We start from the raw sequence: 16,619 nt of genomic DNA, 5'->3' as shown, positions 1-16,619 counted from the left end.
AGCAACTGAGGAAGACAGGGATAAGATCTTAAAGCATGTGAAACTGAACAATGCAGTTAAATGTGAGCCACCAAAGAAACGCAACCCGCTGGTGATCCTTTATGACATACCTGTAGCATTAACAGAGTCAGACATCTACGAGACGCTTTATAATCAAAACTTTGATGATTTGGAATGGGAAAGCTTCAGAAATGACTTTAAATTGAGATTTAAAACAGGGCCCCGGGAGCGTGATGTCGTACATCACGTTGCCGAAGTCTCAGGAAAGATGTGGCGAAGAATCACCACTATGGGGAGAGTATATATAGGTTTTCATGCAATTAACGTGCGAGATTACCTAGTGGTCCCAAGATGCCACAACTGTGGCGACCTGGATCACGTACATAAGCATTGTGAGAGGAGGCCGGCTTGCTCCAAGTGCGGGTCAGAAGATCACTCAAGGAAAAATTGCAGCAAAACTGGAATCTGCATACCTTGTACTAAAAGAGGCAAAAAGTCATGCAACACTACCGGCAGAAATTGCCCTACCTACAGGATGCTTGAGCAGAGACTCATAGCAAGAATCGATTATGGCTGAGTCCCCCAATGGGAACAGGAAGCCCAAAAGAAAGTCTCCCAGCAAGAGGTTGAGGGATGCTTTAAGGGCCAATAAATTCAAAGAATTTATACAGAAAATCACGAGGCCACAACACCTGACAGTCACAATGAAAGATGTCGGTATTCAGACGGATCCTTGTGATCAGGAAGAAGCACCCTCCCCTCTGAAACGGGGACAAAGGTCGCAAAAAGATCAAGTACGACCACTCGGGCATCCTGTGGTAGGGAGATTGTTAGAGACAGACGATTTTAATACCAAAAGTCATGAAGATCAAGTACAAGTTAATAAAATAAGCAGCACCAGTGTACCCACAAATATAGGCACACCAATAAGCCCATCCATAGTACGAGGACCAGGAATAGATCCTGTCAGGATTTATCCCAATCTGGAGCATGCCTTACAGCTGTCTAGACTTGAAGAGCCGGCCACCCTCACAACAGCCCTGAGGCATGTGGTGCGTGTCGGCCATGAATACGGCAGAGACATTACCTTCCCAGTGATGGAGGCTGTAGACAGAATACAGCTCAAGACAATGAATCTCCCCACAGATTTCGGAGCCCTGCGAGACCTGGTTCAGAAAGTGTTCGAAAGGCGCAACGAAAAGTTTGACCTCAATGAATTATATAATCAATCCGTCATAACTAACGGTAGAATTGCTCACGACTGGCGCAGAAACTGGCCAGAATCTCATATACATACATACTTCCCACGTGAGCCAATTAAGAGTAGGTCAGATAAACGCACATAATAGTAAACTGGTCTTGCAGGAACTCCGGAAAGTGGTGGAGGAGAAGAGTCTAGATGTAGTCTGCATACAGGAGCCATACTCCCAGGCTGGACGGATCCCGTTCACCGCAGCCACCTGGCAACAAATATACAATCCAGGAGAACCAAGAGCCGCAGTCATAATTACTAACAAAGCATTGAGAGCCACAGTGCTAGCGCAATTCTTGGATGACCACTGCAACGTCGTGGAGCTCCACTCACCAACAGGAATACTATACCTGGTCAATATGTACTTCCAGTACGGAAGACCAATAGATGAATTCTTGGACAAGCTCGTGCAAATAGCCACGGCGTTGCGGGGACACAAAATCCTTGTGACTGCGGACATTAATGCTAAATCCCCCCTGTGGTTCAGTGGTACTCAAGACGATCGAGGAGAACAAGCTGTCGACACCATTATGTCACTACAACTCATGGTCGCTAACAAACAGGGAAACCCTCCCACCTACACTGGGGGGGGGGTGGACACGGTACAAACATTGACGTTACTCTAGTAACGCCAAACCTCGCAACAAAAATATCTAATTGGACAGTTTGGGACCGGATTACCACAAGTGACCATAATCTCATAACATTTATCATTGGAGACAGCGAGTGCCACTGGGACATAGGGTGGGAAACACAACTTAACTACAACAAAACCGATTGGGACCGGCTGGCTAGGGAGTGTGACATCCCTGCGTTGCTGGAGGGTGATGTCAATATAGAAGAATACGCCAGAGATCTCACTAGTGCAATAACTAAGGCAGTCAAGGCAGCTGTACCAACCAGGAGGAGGGCCGTCGCGGCCTCCCCTTCACCATGGTCAGCCGAACTGGGGCAAATGCGCCAAGCAGTACGGAGGGCGAGGAGGTATTACCAGCGGTGTGCCGTCTGGCAAGAAAAGCAGCGATGGCTACAAATATACCGAGAAGCCAAAGAACAGTTTCAACAAGAACTCAAGGCTGTAAGGATGAGGAGCTGGGAGAAATATGTGCAAAGCCAATTGGCTACAGACCCTTGGGGACTACCCTATAAAATAGTAAGGGAAAAAATTAAATCACCTATGGTGTTATCTACCGTCAGGAGTGGGGACCGGATGACGGAGACCTGGCAGGAAACTGCGGGGGTCCTACTCCGTGCCCTACTACCTGACGACAGAGAGGAAGACGATACAGAAGAACAACTTAGAATAAGAAGAGAGAACCAACGGGTCTACGAAAACAATCGTGTCGTCTACCCCTTCTCTGAAGAAGAGGTAAACTCCCAAATAAAAGCACTCAAAAGAGGCAAAGCTCCTGGTCCAGACGGTATAACCGCGGAGGTGATACAGTACCTCGCCCCCCAGCTGGTGGCACCTCTCACTCAGCTGTACAACGAGTGTTTACGGCTTCGGACCTTCCCCTCGATATGGAAGAAGGCTAACGTAGTGATAATTAAGAAAGGCCCGGACAAAGACCCCAAAGAAGCCAAGTCGTACAGACCCATATGTCTGCTGGACTTGTTGGGCAAGCTCTTTGAGAGGCTGCTGGCAGACAGGTTGGCTGCACACCGAGTCTTGTGCGGGATGAGTGACAGGCAGTTCGGTTTTCGGGCGGGGCGGTCGGCGTCTGACGCAATCGCCCTGGCCGCGGATGTCTGTGGCTCTGCCCCGCACAAGTATGTAGTCGGCATCATGGTGGACATCAGTGGCGCCTTCGACAACCTGTGGTGGCCTTCGCTCTTCTCCTGCTTGCGGGAGAAAGAATGCCCAGGGCCGCTATATGGCTGTCTGAGGAGCTATTGTGAAGACAGGGAGGTCTGGCTATCGGCCCCTAGCGGCAAAGTCAGCAAGAAAATCACCAAGGGGTGTCCTCAGGGATCGGTCCTGGGGCCACTCTTTTGGGATATAAACATGGAGCCACTCTTGGAAGAACTAAAGAGCAGTGAAGATGTGCTAGAGGTCATAGCCTACGCTGACGACCTCCTCCTGCTGGTCGGCGGCCGCAGCCGCGAAGATCTGGAACCAAAAATAGAAAGAGCCATTACAATACTAACCACATGGTGTCACAAAACCAAAATGACTATCGCACCCAATAAATCAACTTACCTGCTGCTTAAAGGCCAACTCACTAGAAATCCCACCGTTAGAATAAATGGTCAACCAGTTATCAGGCGCCGCGAAGCCCGGTACCTTGGTGTCATCGTCGATGAGAGGTGGAACTATACATCACATATAGACACAGCAACACAGAGAGCACTCACTGTACTAAACAACCTAATAGGTATAGGACATAAAAGATTTCACCTCCCACCTGACCTCATAAAATTATACCACAATAGCATTCTTACATCTATAGTAGGCTACGGGTCAGCGGTCTGGGCACACAGGCTCACGAGGGTCATGCCTGCCGTGGCCATAAGGAGAGTGCAGCGAAATATGCTCCTACGCTCAGTAGGCGCATACAGAACAACCCCAGGAGGGGCACTTTTAGTACTAATGGGGTTATGTCCACTGGACATAAAAATAAGAGAACAGGCCACCTGGTACTGGATAAAGAGAAATCGAGGGGAAAAGACTGAGGAAATTATGGGGATATATATAGGGGACAAACCAAGTATCAAAAGAAGGGGCATGGAATTATGGCAAAATCTTTGGGACAGCGACGAAACTGGCCGCAGAACACATGAACTGCTTCCGAACATAAAGGAAAGGCTAGAACTCGCTTATATCAAACCAACTAGGGGATTGCTGCACTTCCTTACCGGGCACGGACCCTATCCGACATATCTTTGTCGGTTTGGGAAAAGGGCAACACCAGCGTGCGACTGTGGAGCAGAGCTAGGCACTCCGGACCATGTGGTGTACGAGTGTCCTCTCTTCGACGATGTTGCACAACAATTTAGAGAACAACTGCCTAACAACGACACGTACCACTTGCTCAGGCACGAAACCACATTCAATATCCTGAACCACCTAACAAATAAAATATCAAGCAAAGTCCTCACAGAATATCTCGATAACAATCGATAAATGAACTAAACCGGACTTGTCAAGTACGCCCCCCTGTTCCGCCAGAACGTGGACTTGGCCAGCCGCCTCACGGCTGGAATCCGCCAGGTTTTTTGGAATAGGCTGGGGGGTAGTACATCACCACGGACTTGACACGCACCGACTATGACACTAGATATAAGATTAGTTATAAGATCAATCTAGGATATTCAAAATAGTATAGAACTGCAGCGAAAGTATCAATGGCCCGCCCAGTGCCAGGGGCACTCCCACTGGGATTAGCTCAGTGGGAATGGCCAAACAAGTAGGTTTGTATCTATTCTGGCACGCATGTAACGCTGCAGGTAGTGTAGTCATAACAACAACAACTAACATAAAGTATGATAGATTAACCCCCATAGTGGTGATGGAATGTAGGAAGAAAAACCTGTAGTGTTAATATATATTAAGTAGCTGCAGATACAAATTAGTTAATTAGTAATAACTTAGGACCTACTAATTTAATTAGGTAGTAGGTTACATTGTAACATAATATTGATGAAATAAAGATTTTTTTTAAAAAAAAAAAAAAAAAAAAAAAAAAAAAAAAAAGTTCTCCCTCTGCCAACTGCAATTGGGCGCAACCTTCAGGCGGCTTTTGGCTATTACCTCACGGCTGGTTCAATGTTTAAAGTCCGTTATGAGACACTTACCCTGCCCACACGGTATGGTGGCGTCGGGCTCGTCAATGTCCGTATGCGAGCTGCAGCCTTGTACATGAGTACCATGAGAAAACAGTGGATGGGCCAGGGTACATCTCTAACACGCAGCTTGCTTGAGGTCCTCCTACCTGCTTCCACATCACCACCAGTGTCTGTCGGCCATATCGTGCCTCATTTGTCCCATCTTTCGACCTTTTTCGTCGACTATAGTTACATACATACCAGTCTCCCAGATACACGCCCACCTAGGACTAAGGATTTTTACAGCCTGTTGCTGCGCTGTGTTCCCCGGAATGTGATGGAGACCAAACACCCCTCCATCCAGTGGCCCATAGTGTGGACTACCGTCCACCAGCCCTTCCTCCTTACGAACGTCCGGGCACTGTGGTATCACATAGCCAACAGGAAATTTGCCACGAAGCAGCGCCTGCACAACATTGGCTTGTCAGAATCCCCTCTTTGTCTCCTTTGCCAGCAACTGGACACTGATGAACACCGTCTGACATGCGCCTCATCGCAAGATGTATGGCGCTTCGTGCAGCAAATCATTGCCTGCTATCTCCGGGTGCCATCAGACACAGTCGAGCCTCGAATGTTTCTATACCCGGAGGACCGACATTTTCCCGCCGCCAAATGTCATGCTATTACGTGGGTCAAAGGGTGGGCGGTCTCTTATCTCTTTAATGAGGGACCTAAATCCCGCCTCGACTTCTGGACCTATTTACGAACAGCCCATGCAGCTCTCGAAAACACGCCACGTTACCGAACATTATTTGCTAACTATCTTCGAGCGGTCTTTGTTAGACCTCCACTGAGTTGGGGGGTGCCTGGCACAGAGGGCACCCACCCCTCCTCCCCCGGCGGTGTCTGAGTTACAACCGCCTACGATCTATTCTACTTCCGACCTCCGCGGATGGGAGAGCGTGTCGCAGATTGCGCGGATTTTATTTCTTTTTGCTTTTCCTTTTCCCTTTCTTTTTCTTTACCTAGAATTTATATTTCTTTTCTCTTTCACATATGTGTTCCCATAATTTCATGCTATTAGTGAATATTACATAAACACATGCAAATAAATAAATAACAACGCCTTCCACTACTGTTGATTCCTGTTTCTCCCACTTCCCTAAGCACCACAGGCTCGGTGGTGGAGAGGGGGACACTGTGACCAGGCCTCAGGTTTCGACCCCTGCCCACTTTGCCCCCCGAGCCCCCACCGGTCCACACATTAAAAAAAAAAAACTATTAAAAAAAAACGAAAAAAAAAATAAAAAAAAGTTAAAAAAAGGTGGTCAGCGTGACAGACTGTCAATCGTAAGGGCCCGGGTTCGATTCCCGGCTGGGCCGGAAATTTTCTTCGCTCAGGGACTGGGTGTTGTGTTGTCCTAATCATCATCATTCCATCCCCACCGACGCGCAGGTCGCCGAAGTGGCGTCAAATCGAAAGACCTGCACCAGGCGAACGGTCTACCCGACGGGAGGCCCTAGCCACACGACATTTCCATTTACCTCAGCAAGTGTTTCTTATGAAAAGTAGCGAACCGATGTTGTGTTTAGAATTTACACTTAGTAGAACTGGCACGTGACTAGCATGCTCCTTGTCTAAACCACCTCGACAATTGCTGCTGCTTGTGAGAAGTTCACCCCAAAATCTCGCGGAAAACGAACGACTGATTTAGTTAAAATCATTGTATAAATTGTATGTTGGTTGTCCTGTTTGTGGTCAGCAGATACATTTTGCACCTGTTATTGCCTATATAACCAGTTCTACCCTCTTTAACGGAATGTTTGAAAGGAAAATGCCGAGCCATGCCATTTGCTTTTCCAGTGGTGTGATGTGAGCCTAAAGACCAATTTTGAGACTTCATCACAAATATTACTTACTACATTTTCGCAGTTGGTTCAGTAAAACTGTATCATCACGCATGACGTTTTAATTTATTATTTCTTTGCTGCTAACTCGCATTTTGCAGGCAGTGTCCACAGATGCCACTGAATTTGCCTGCAACATTATATCATTGCACGACACGCAGTTCAAGAGATATGACGTCAAACACTGAGAAGCGTGAAAAATTAGTTTTTGCTTAAAGCAGAGCTCAAATTACCCAACCATACTCATCCGGTGTTTGATAATGAGAGCAGTTCGTGACGTACAACAAACTTTAAACATAATTTAAAATCTTTCCTAAACTTGGTTAGCATCAAATACGTAACACATTAACTCATTTGTGAAACAATCACATGTTTGCAGCTGCTTTATATGTGGGGGTTCGATGCCTTAAAGAATCTGGAGTGGGGATTGTGCTGGTTGTTTCAATTCGACGTTTTTATCTTGGGTGGCGAGCACCAGCCAGGAGTAAGTGAAACTAAGGTAGTAAGTTGCTAAAAGAGAAGGAAATCGGCGACTTCCAGTCGATAGTACTGAACTAAAAGAGTAAATTACTCCAGGAGTATATTTTTCATTTGCTTCCGAAGTAAATTTATTTACTCCATTACTGGTGGAGAGTCCCATTGAAGAGTATGCTACTGCATTAGTAACTTAAGGAGGAAATAAGGCCCAACTTTACTTCTAAGCAGTAGTAGGAGTAAAGTGAGAGAGTATGGTGCGATCTTTGAGTTCTGTGTTTTAAGGGACGAAGTCCCTGGATTACCTGGACTACTAAGAATGTATGGAGATGGACGGAGAGGTGAACAGCTCAAGAATGAGAGTTAACGGAGAAAAGGGACCTATTTGTGATATCTACCGACAGTGACATCAAAGAGCGGTTTGGGTTTCGTAACGAATCTTTTGAGTTGCTGCTTGCTATGCTAGAGCCGTTACTGCAGCATAATTGTGACAGGAACCGTGCCTTGTCTCCTAGGCTGAAACGTTTTTGTGGAGTGCGAATCTTTCGCACAGGTACTTATCAAATCGTAGCAGGGGATCTCATTAATATACGTCGTACTACTTAACAGTGCGATAAACAGTTTAATTGTCTTAAAGTCACTGTATATACCAAAGAATTCTATCGAGCTGTTGGATTCCTAAATGTCATAGGAGTCATAAAAATGGTTCAAATGGCTCTAAGCATTATTGCTCTTAACATCTGAGGTCATCAGTCCCCTAGAACTTAGAACTACTTAAACCTAACTAACCTAAGGACATCACACACGTCCATGCCCGAGGCAGGATTCGAACCTACGATTGTAGCAGCAGCAGCAGCGCGGTTCCGGACTGAAGCGCGTAGAACCGCTCGGCCACAGCGGCCGACCATAGGGGTCATAGATTGTGTACATATACCAATACTTTGTCCTTCTGGAGCACAAGCAGAACTATATAGAAATCGCAAGAATTTTTTTTCTATCAATACACAAATCATCTGTGATGCCAATATGAAGATTTTGAACGTGGTAAGTCGCTGTCCGTGTTCCACGCATGATGCACGCATTTGGGAGAATATAGTAGAGTTGGTGCAGAATCTGAAAGTGGACAGTATGATGGGTTGCTTGTTGTACGAGTAGAGTGTGGATATGCTCTCTCCAAGCATCTTATGACGCTTGTGTTCCGAGTCCACTGAGGAGCCGAATGGCACTACAACAGAGCCCAACTTGCTACCAGATGTGTAAAAGAGCGTGCGTTCGGTGTTTGGAAGAAACGTTTCTTAATTCTCACTAAAACAATGCGATTTAAACCAAACAACTGTGGGAGTGTTATTGTGGCTGCAGCAGTTCTGCATAGTTTTGTAATAGAAGTCAGAGATGTGTTGCACCCTGATGCTGTGGAGGTGAATGACAACGAACAATATGCATTTCAACCAGAAGCAGATGCTGCAGGCCAAGCTACCAGAAGGTCTATTATACTTAATTACTTTAATTAAAATTGTACCTAGTTTTCTAGTAAAATTAAAAGTTAGTGTAAAACCTTTTCCTTCTTAAATGAATAAATAAGCCACCGGATTGTCACTACTGCAGTGAAAAGTCACTCATTTTATTTATGTGTAACTTTAGGGTTATGTCCTTTTTTTCCTTTCTTCCTCTTTTTTTACTAGGGGATTAACATTCTAATTATATTTCGTAACTGAGTATACAAAGTCATACAATGTCTCGATTATTTCTAAAAACAAGACTTCCTTTATAATTTTGCAAATTCAGATAAATGTTATAATGTGGTATTAACAAAAATTAGTACCGATGCTGAAACGATAAACACAAATATTGTCCCATACAAGAAACAAGAACTATCAACCATCTGAAAAAAATATCAAGGAAATAAAAGATGTTTTGTACATATGAACATTTTCTTATTCATTCAAAAAAACCCAAATTTCTCGAGCACGTTGGTTGAAGAACTGGAACCTGAAGATTGCTCCATTACGCTCTTGAACTTATTCATAATTTCCATTTTAAGGTTAAGCTCGTCTTCCACGATATCTCTTTGTCTTTCTATTAATAAGATTTTTGCATTTTGTTCCTCTAGTATTAAACGCATTTTTAAGGAATGAACCGCGTCTGATTTTTTTCAGCAACTCTCGGTTCTTCACTACAACCGCATGTTCTCTACCTCTTTTCCTGTGTGCATATTCTTGTAAGCTCCAGCCAGAGAATGCAGGCCAAGGTTCATGACTATGGGATGAAGTTCCACATTCAGCAATTTCATTGCTACCTTCAGAGTAGCTATCATCATCGCAGTTGCTTGAAAGAATCACATTATCTTCAGATGTGTCATTGTCGTTAGCTCCATCTATTCCCTCGAAAACTTGTGGGATCATATCAGCAACCATTCGGCTTATATCGTCGATCTTCGTCTCACCTACTCCACCGCCAGTTTGATATTGTTCTCGTATACTTCTAACTTCCATTTTCTTTGCTTTCGTTTTCATTTCCTTCCAGATTACTTTAAGCTGCTCTTGTGATCTTTGTATAAGAGCCTCTGAATTGTATTCAGCGTGTATTTTTTCCCAAGCATCCTTTTTCCTTTTTTGCTTGTTGACATCGTGCTTTTTAAAAATGGTTCAAATGGTTCTGAGCACTATGGGACTTTACATCTGAGGTCATCAGTCCCCTAGAACTCAGAACTAATTAAATCTAACTAACCTAATGACATCACACACATCTGTGCCCGAGGCAGGATTCGAACCTGCGACCGTAGCAGTCGCGCGGTTCCGGACTAAAGCGCCTAGAACCACTCGGCCACCGCGGCCGGCTCGTGCTTTTTAGATTCAGTAGTAGTTACGTACTTTTTCGGTATTTCGTGAAACCGCTATTTTTCATTTTCTGTTATGTTGTTTGAACGTTTCTTGGCTACCTCCATGTTGCTGGTAGCTCGTACCTCAAACTGGCAGTTAAATTAATAAGCGTCACCAACCAACAACGAACGTCGGTAGCTGTAGATGGCGGGGTTAACAATAGATCCATCCATTAAGGGAATGTTTCTTTTTAATAATACACAGATCTTACCATTAATTAGTACAATAGCATTTAGATTTTCCAATTTTAATAATTCAGTTTAATAATCCTTTCTACGAGGAGATTCTAAAATTATAGCGATGAGCATAAATTACGCAAAAGGTGATGTAATAATGTCTGCCGACAATCAATATTTTCCTATAGGGAACGTAATGCACGTGCGAGCAGTGTGCAGAAATTGCTTACTTATTTAGTTAAAAGGCGATACTACTTTAGTTACTACTAAAGAAGTAAGTAGATATTCCGCTCTCCAACAGTTAATAAAAGAGTATATTACTGCAGAAGTAATTTACTAAAGTAGTCCAGACTGAAGAAGTAAAAATTACTACAAGAGTAGTTTTAGTTTATACTACTGTAGTTTGGTGCTCGCCACCCGAGTCACCGACATTGAACTGTCGGGTTCAGGAAAATGGTGTAAGACTTATTCTTGTATTTATCGCTTCCTTCAGACTTATCCTTTCTCTGTATATATAATAGGTCGTTTTTTAATATTTTTTGACTTTGTTATATGTTTATGTCTCATCATAAAAATAGGAATAATAATATTAATATTAAAATGCTACTACTACTAATAATAATAATAATAATAATGGTATTGATAATAGTAATCAGTAACCAATATTGTTGCATTTATATGTAAATATGAGTATGCTCTGGAATGGCATGAGAGTATGCTACCACTCTACAGGGTGTCCCAATTTAATCTATACCAGACGATATCTCTGGAGTGGCCCAATTCTGCAAAAAAAGTTTCAAGTAAAAGTTGTAAGGTTTGAAAGGGATCATGAAATGGTTACCTCGAAATGACCTTGAATCATGTTTTCAGGGTCAAATCAAGGTCAAGTTCATTTTTGCCAATGGTAACCCGTACTTTTTATTCCATATTCATATTCTACTTGAAAAACGCGCATTGTTTGTAGGGAACATGTTTTTCGAAAAACCAAGTGTTTGTCGCCAGGGAGCACTTCATTGTAACTTTCCCAGGTTGCCAGTATCTCGAGAACGAAGCGAGAGCGGGAAAAATTTTCAACGAAAATCTTGTGTGGTTTCTGAACTCTGTCTACTAGTGAAATTTTCTTGAACTTGAATTGACCTTGAAATTCTACAGTAGGGATTAACTCGAAAGCAAATGTCGGCATTAGCGAAACCCAATGTGCACCACGTGGAGGTTGCCCAGCGGACTTCGCACATCATTGACCCTAAAAAGGGTTAACACGGTTCTCACTCGAAGTTTACGATCTCAGATGCTCGATCAACTGCCCATTTTGCCCAAATGCACATTCGCACTCTCTGTCGTAAACTGGTCTCGATATCATTCAATGACTGATGGGTGATTGCCTGGAAAGCCGCCTCGCCAGTCAAGAATCATACTTAGTGAGCACAGCCGAGAAATTTTCAGAGTCTCCGAAGGTAAAATTTCTCTGAACCCCAGTCATGATTTCAGATTTCCCACAATGACGCTTATTAGTTAGCCTCAAAGCTCCACCCTTCTCTTCTCTGATTGTGCCAACACAAGCACAACGCTCGTCTTTGCTTCGGCACCCTCCAAGTGGTGCACATTGAGTTCTGCTAGTGCCGACGGTTTTTCCTTTCAGGTTAATCCCTACTGAAGAATTTCGAGGCCATTTCAAGTTCACGACAGGGTTCAGGAACCATGCAAGATTTTCATTCAAATTTTTTCCCGCTCTCGCTTCGTTCTCGAGATACTGGTAACCTGGGAAAGTTACAATGAAGTGCCCCCTGGCGAGAAACTATTGGTTTTCCGACGAAAATGGTCCCTACAAGCAATGCATTTTTTTCACATAGAATACGAATATAGAATAAAAAGTACGGCTTACCATTTGGAAAAATGAACTTGATCTTTGTTTGACATTGAAAAAAGGGTCCAAGCTCATTTCGAGGTAACCATTCCATGAGCCCCTTCAAACTTACAAAGTTTAGTAGAAACTTTTTTTTTTTTTTGTAGAATTGTGCTACACCAGAGATATCGGCCGGTATAGACTAAAATGGGACACCCTGTATACCTTTTTAGGCTTTTGTTATTTTAATTACTACTGTGTGTGTGTGTGTGTGTGTGTGTGTGTGTGTGTGTGTGTGTGTGTGTGACTGTGTGTGTGTCTGTGTGTGTGTTTGAAAACACTCTCGAAAGAACATCGGTACTGTTATCGTTGACGTGTTATGCACCTCTCTTCGATGCCCATCCGGTCATCACCGTCGCCGGAGTGGAACTGCAAGCTGCGCCGACGTGTGGCAGGTGTGGTACTGCGGCTTCTGCCCTGTGTGTCACTCTGATCTTGGTTGCATACGCGCATTCTGTGACGCAGCATTCGCATTCACATCTTCCACAGTACTAGATCCATTCGTTACCACTTCGTTATTCACGGTGATTCGTGTTGGTGGAGAATGGGAAGGGTTGTGTGATTGTGGCACCCTGCCAAATTATATTTTTTATGCCGGGAAATGGTGCTAGCAACGTTGTCTATTTTGTCCGCTATTCGTTTTTTCTTATGAATTAGTATAGTAGTTGGGTAATATCTATTGGTTCCTTAATTTCAATATAGGAGTCACAGTTAAAGGTAATGTGATCGGGAGTTTCCTTCTGAGCACACTGACAGGCCCGATTTTCTTTCCCGTTAACCTATACATTGGAAACTGGATATAGGACGTGCCCTTTCAGGTAATGTACTAGGGTTTACATGGCCACGCGCTAGTCGTTCTGGAATGCACTGGAATAATTGGTAGACCCTCCGACTTGTTTCACTGTTGTCTCGGTCGTTCTGCCATATTCTCGCTATCCAATTCCGTAGTTGGGTCTTGATTGTTACGCTGTGGCCTAAGATTTCTTGGGCTTTCGTCAGGTCGTAGCGTAATGTACACTGGAAAGATTCCGAGGATTACAAGTACAACATCAGTTGGCGTAGTGGCGGAGACCCCTGTGAGTAGAGGCTGTAAACTCAGGTAGCTGCTTGGCGATCACAACTACGAATAACTTAAATTGGAACCATTACATAGATAATGGGACACAAAGCAAAGGCTGCGATTTAGTGGCAAAACACTTAGAAAATGTAACTGGTCTGCTAAGGAGACTGCCTAAACTGCTGTTGTCCATCCTCTTCTGGTGACGTGTGGTGTGGGATACGCGTCAGCTAGGATCGACCCAAGACGTCGAAAAAGCTGAAAGAAGGGCAGCACGTTTTGTATTATAGTGAGGTACGGGAGGGAATTGCGGTAACAATAATTAAAACAAAGGCATTTTTCTCTGCTTGAGGATGTTTTCACGAAATTTCCATCACCAACTTCCTCCTCAGAGTGTGAAAATATTTTGTTGGCGCCGTCCTTCTTAGGGAGAAATGATCAAAATAAGATACATCAGAGCTCGCATTTTTTTCACTCGCGCTGTTCGAGAACGGTAGAGAAATAGCTCGAAGGTGGTTCGATGACTCTTCTGCCAGGCACAAAACTGTGAATTGCGGAGTAATCATGTGGGTGGAGAGGTATAGTCTGAGGAGCAGACCCCTCTGTGCAGGTCGCGGGGTTTGTTTGTTCGGCGTGCACCAAACTCTGTGCGTCCAGAAACTTGCTGCGTGGTCTGTGATCGACGTGAATGGCTCTGAGCACTATGGGACTCAACTGCTGTGGTCATCAGTCCCCTAGAACTTAGAACTAATTAAACCTAACTAACCTAAGAACATCACACACATCCATGCCCGAGGCAGGATTCGAACCTGCGACCGTAGCAGCAGCGCGGCTCCGGACTGGAGCGCCTAGAACCGCACGACCACCGCGGCCGGCGATCGACGTGAAAGTGGCATCACTGCATGCAGCGGTAGCTTGCTGTAGAGCTCCGGGCAGTTTTGTGGATAGTGCTGGTTGATTTGTTTACGAATGTCTGAATGCGTTCTGTGAAGTTACACTTCTACATCTACATCTACATACGTACTCCGCAATCCACCATACGGTGCGTGGCGGAGGGTACCTCAAAATGGCTCTGAGCACTATGGGACTTAACATCTATGGTCATCAGTCCCCTAGAACTTAGAACTAATTAAACCTAACTAACCTAAGGACATCCATCACACACATCCATGCCCGAGGCAGGATTCGAACCTGCGACAGTAGAATCTACATCTACATCTACATCTACATACATACTCCGCAATCCACCATACGGTGCGTGGCGGAGGGTACCTCGTACCACAACTAGCATCTTCTCTCCCTGTTCCTCTCCCAAACAGAACGAGGGAAAAATGACTGCCTATATGCCTCTGTACGAGCCCTAATCTCTCTTATCTTATCTTTGTGGTCTTTCCACGAAATATAAGTTGGCGACAGTAAAATTGTACTGCAGTCAGCCTCAAATGCTGGTTCTCTAAATTTCCTCAGTAGCGATTTACGAAAAGAACGCCTGCTTTCCTCTAGAGACTCCCACCCGAGTTCCTGAAGCATTTCCGTAACACTCGCGTGATGATCAAACCTACCAGTAACAAATCTAGCAGCCCGCCTCTGAATTGCTTCTATGTCCTCCCTCAATCCGACCTGATAGAGATCCCAAACGCTCGAGCAGTACTCAAGAATAGGTCGTATTAGTGTTTTATAAGCGGTCTCCTTTACAGATGAACCACATCTTCCCAAAATTCTACCAATGAACCGAAGACGACTATCCGCCTTCCCCACAATTACCATTACATGCTTGTCCCACTTCATATCGCTCTACAATGTTACGCCCAAATATTTAATCGACATGACTGTGTCAAGCGCTACTAATGGAGTATTCAAACATTACGGGATTATTTTTCCTATTGATCTGCATTATTTTACATTTATCTATATTTAGAGTTAGCTGCCATTCTTCACACCAATCTCAAATCCTGTCCAAGTCATCTTGTGTCCTCCTACAGTCACTCAACGACGACACCTTCCCGTACACCACAGCATCATCAGCAAACAGCCGCACATTGCTATCCACCCTATCCAATATCATTTATGTAGATAGAAAACAACAGCGGACCTACCACACTTCCCTGGGGTCACTACAGATGATACCCTCACCTCCGATGAACACTCACCATCGAGGACAACGTACTGGGTTCTATTACTTAAGAAGTCTTCGAGCCACTCACGTACTTGGGAACCAATCCCATATGCTCGTACCTTAGTTAGGAGTCTGCAGTGGGGCACCGAGTCAAACGGTTTCCGAAAGTCAAGGAATATGGCATCCGTCTGATACCCTTCATCCATGGTTCGCAAGATGTCATGTGAAAAAAGGGCGAGTTGCGTTTCGCAGGAGCGATGCTTTCTAAAGCCGTGCTGATGCATGGACAGCAACTTCTCTGTCTCAAGGAAATTCATTATATTCGAACTGAGAATATGTTCAAGAATCCTGCAACAAACCGATGTTAAGGATATTGGTCTGTAATTTGTAGGATCCGTCCTTCTACCCTTCTTATATACAGGCGTCACCTGCGCTTTTTTCCAGTCGCTCGGGACTTTACGTTGGGAAAGAGATTCGCGATAAATGCTAGCTAAGTGTGGTGTGCGTACTGTAAGACCTTCGGTGCACACACCATAAGATTATTTGACTTGTCACTCTAACGAAGTAGGCGAGTGTTAGCAATATGTCTCGTGGTCTTATCGTGGCGTGTTTATCTTCTGCCGTTAGGTCGGACGATAGAAATGCCACTTGCACACTTAGAGTAGCAGATTGACGGTGACCAACTTAAACAGAACTTGATTAATTTTCACATACATTTATTAAAATAATAACAAGCATAAAATTACTTAACTTGATTCTGGATGCTATTTACAATTGACAATCTGAAGTTCCTTTGGTCTTGATACGTTAATCTTATTCTCACGTATCTCTGCTACTTGACAAAGAGTCTATACATTTATCTTCATGACTATGTATAGGAATACGATAATCTTATTAGGCGCAGACTGAAACTTGACTGTAGGCTGGTACAGACTAATGCAGACTGGTACAGACAAATGCAGACTCGTACAGACTAATGGAGACTGACTGATCGGAGGTCTGTACACTCGTTATAATACCTCGCGCGTTCATGTATCACTGCGAGAGTGTGATCTGCGAGGAGAAAAGGTTCTACGTTAGCAGCAATCT

The sequence above is a fragment of the Schistocerca americana genome, chromosome 9 (assembly GCF_021461395.2).
Source record: "Schistocerca americana isolate TAMUIC-IGC-003095 chromosome 9, iqSchAmer2.1, whole genome shotgun sequence".
Classification (NCBI taxonomy): Eukaryota; Metazoa; Arthropoda; class Insecta; order Orthoptera; family Acrididae; genus Schistocerca; species Schistocerca americana.
The sequence above is the reverse complement of the archived record's forward strand: the minus strand, read 5'-3'. Positions refer to the sequence as shown.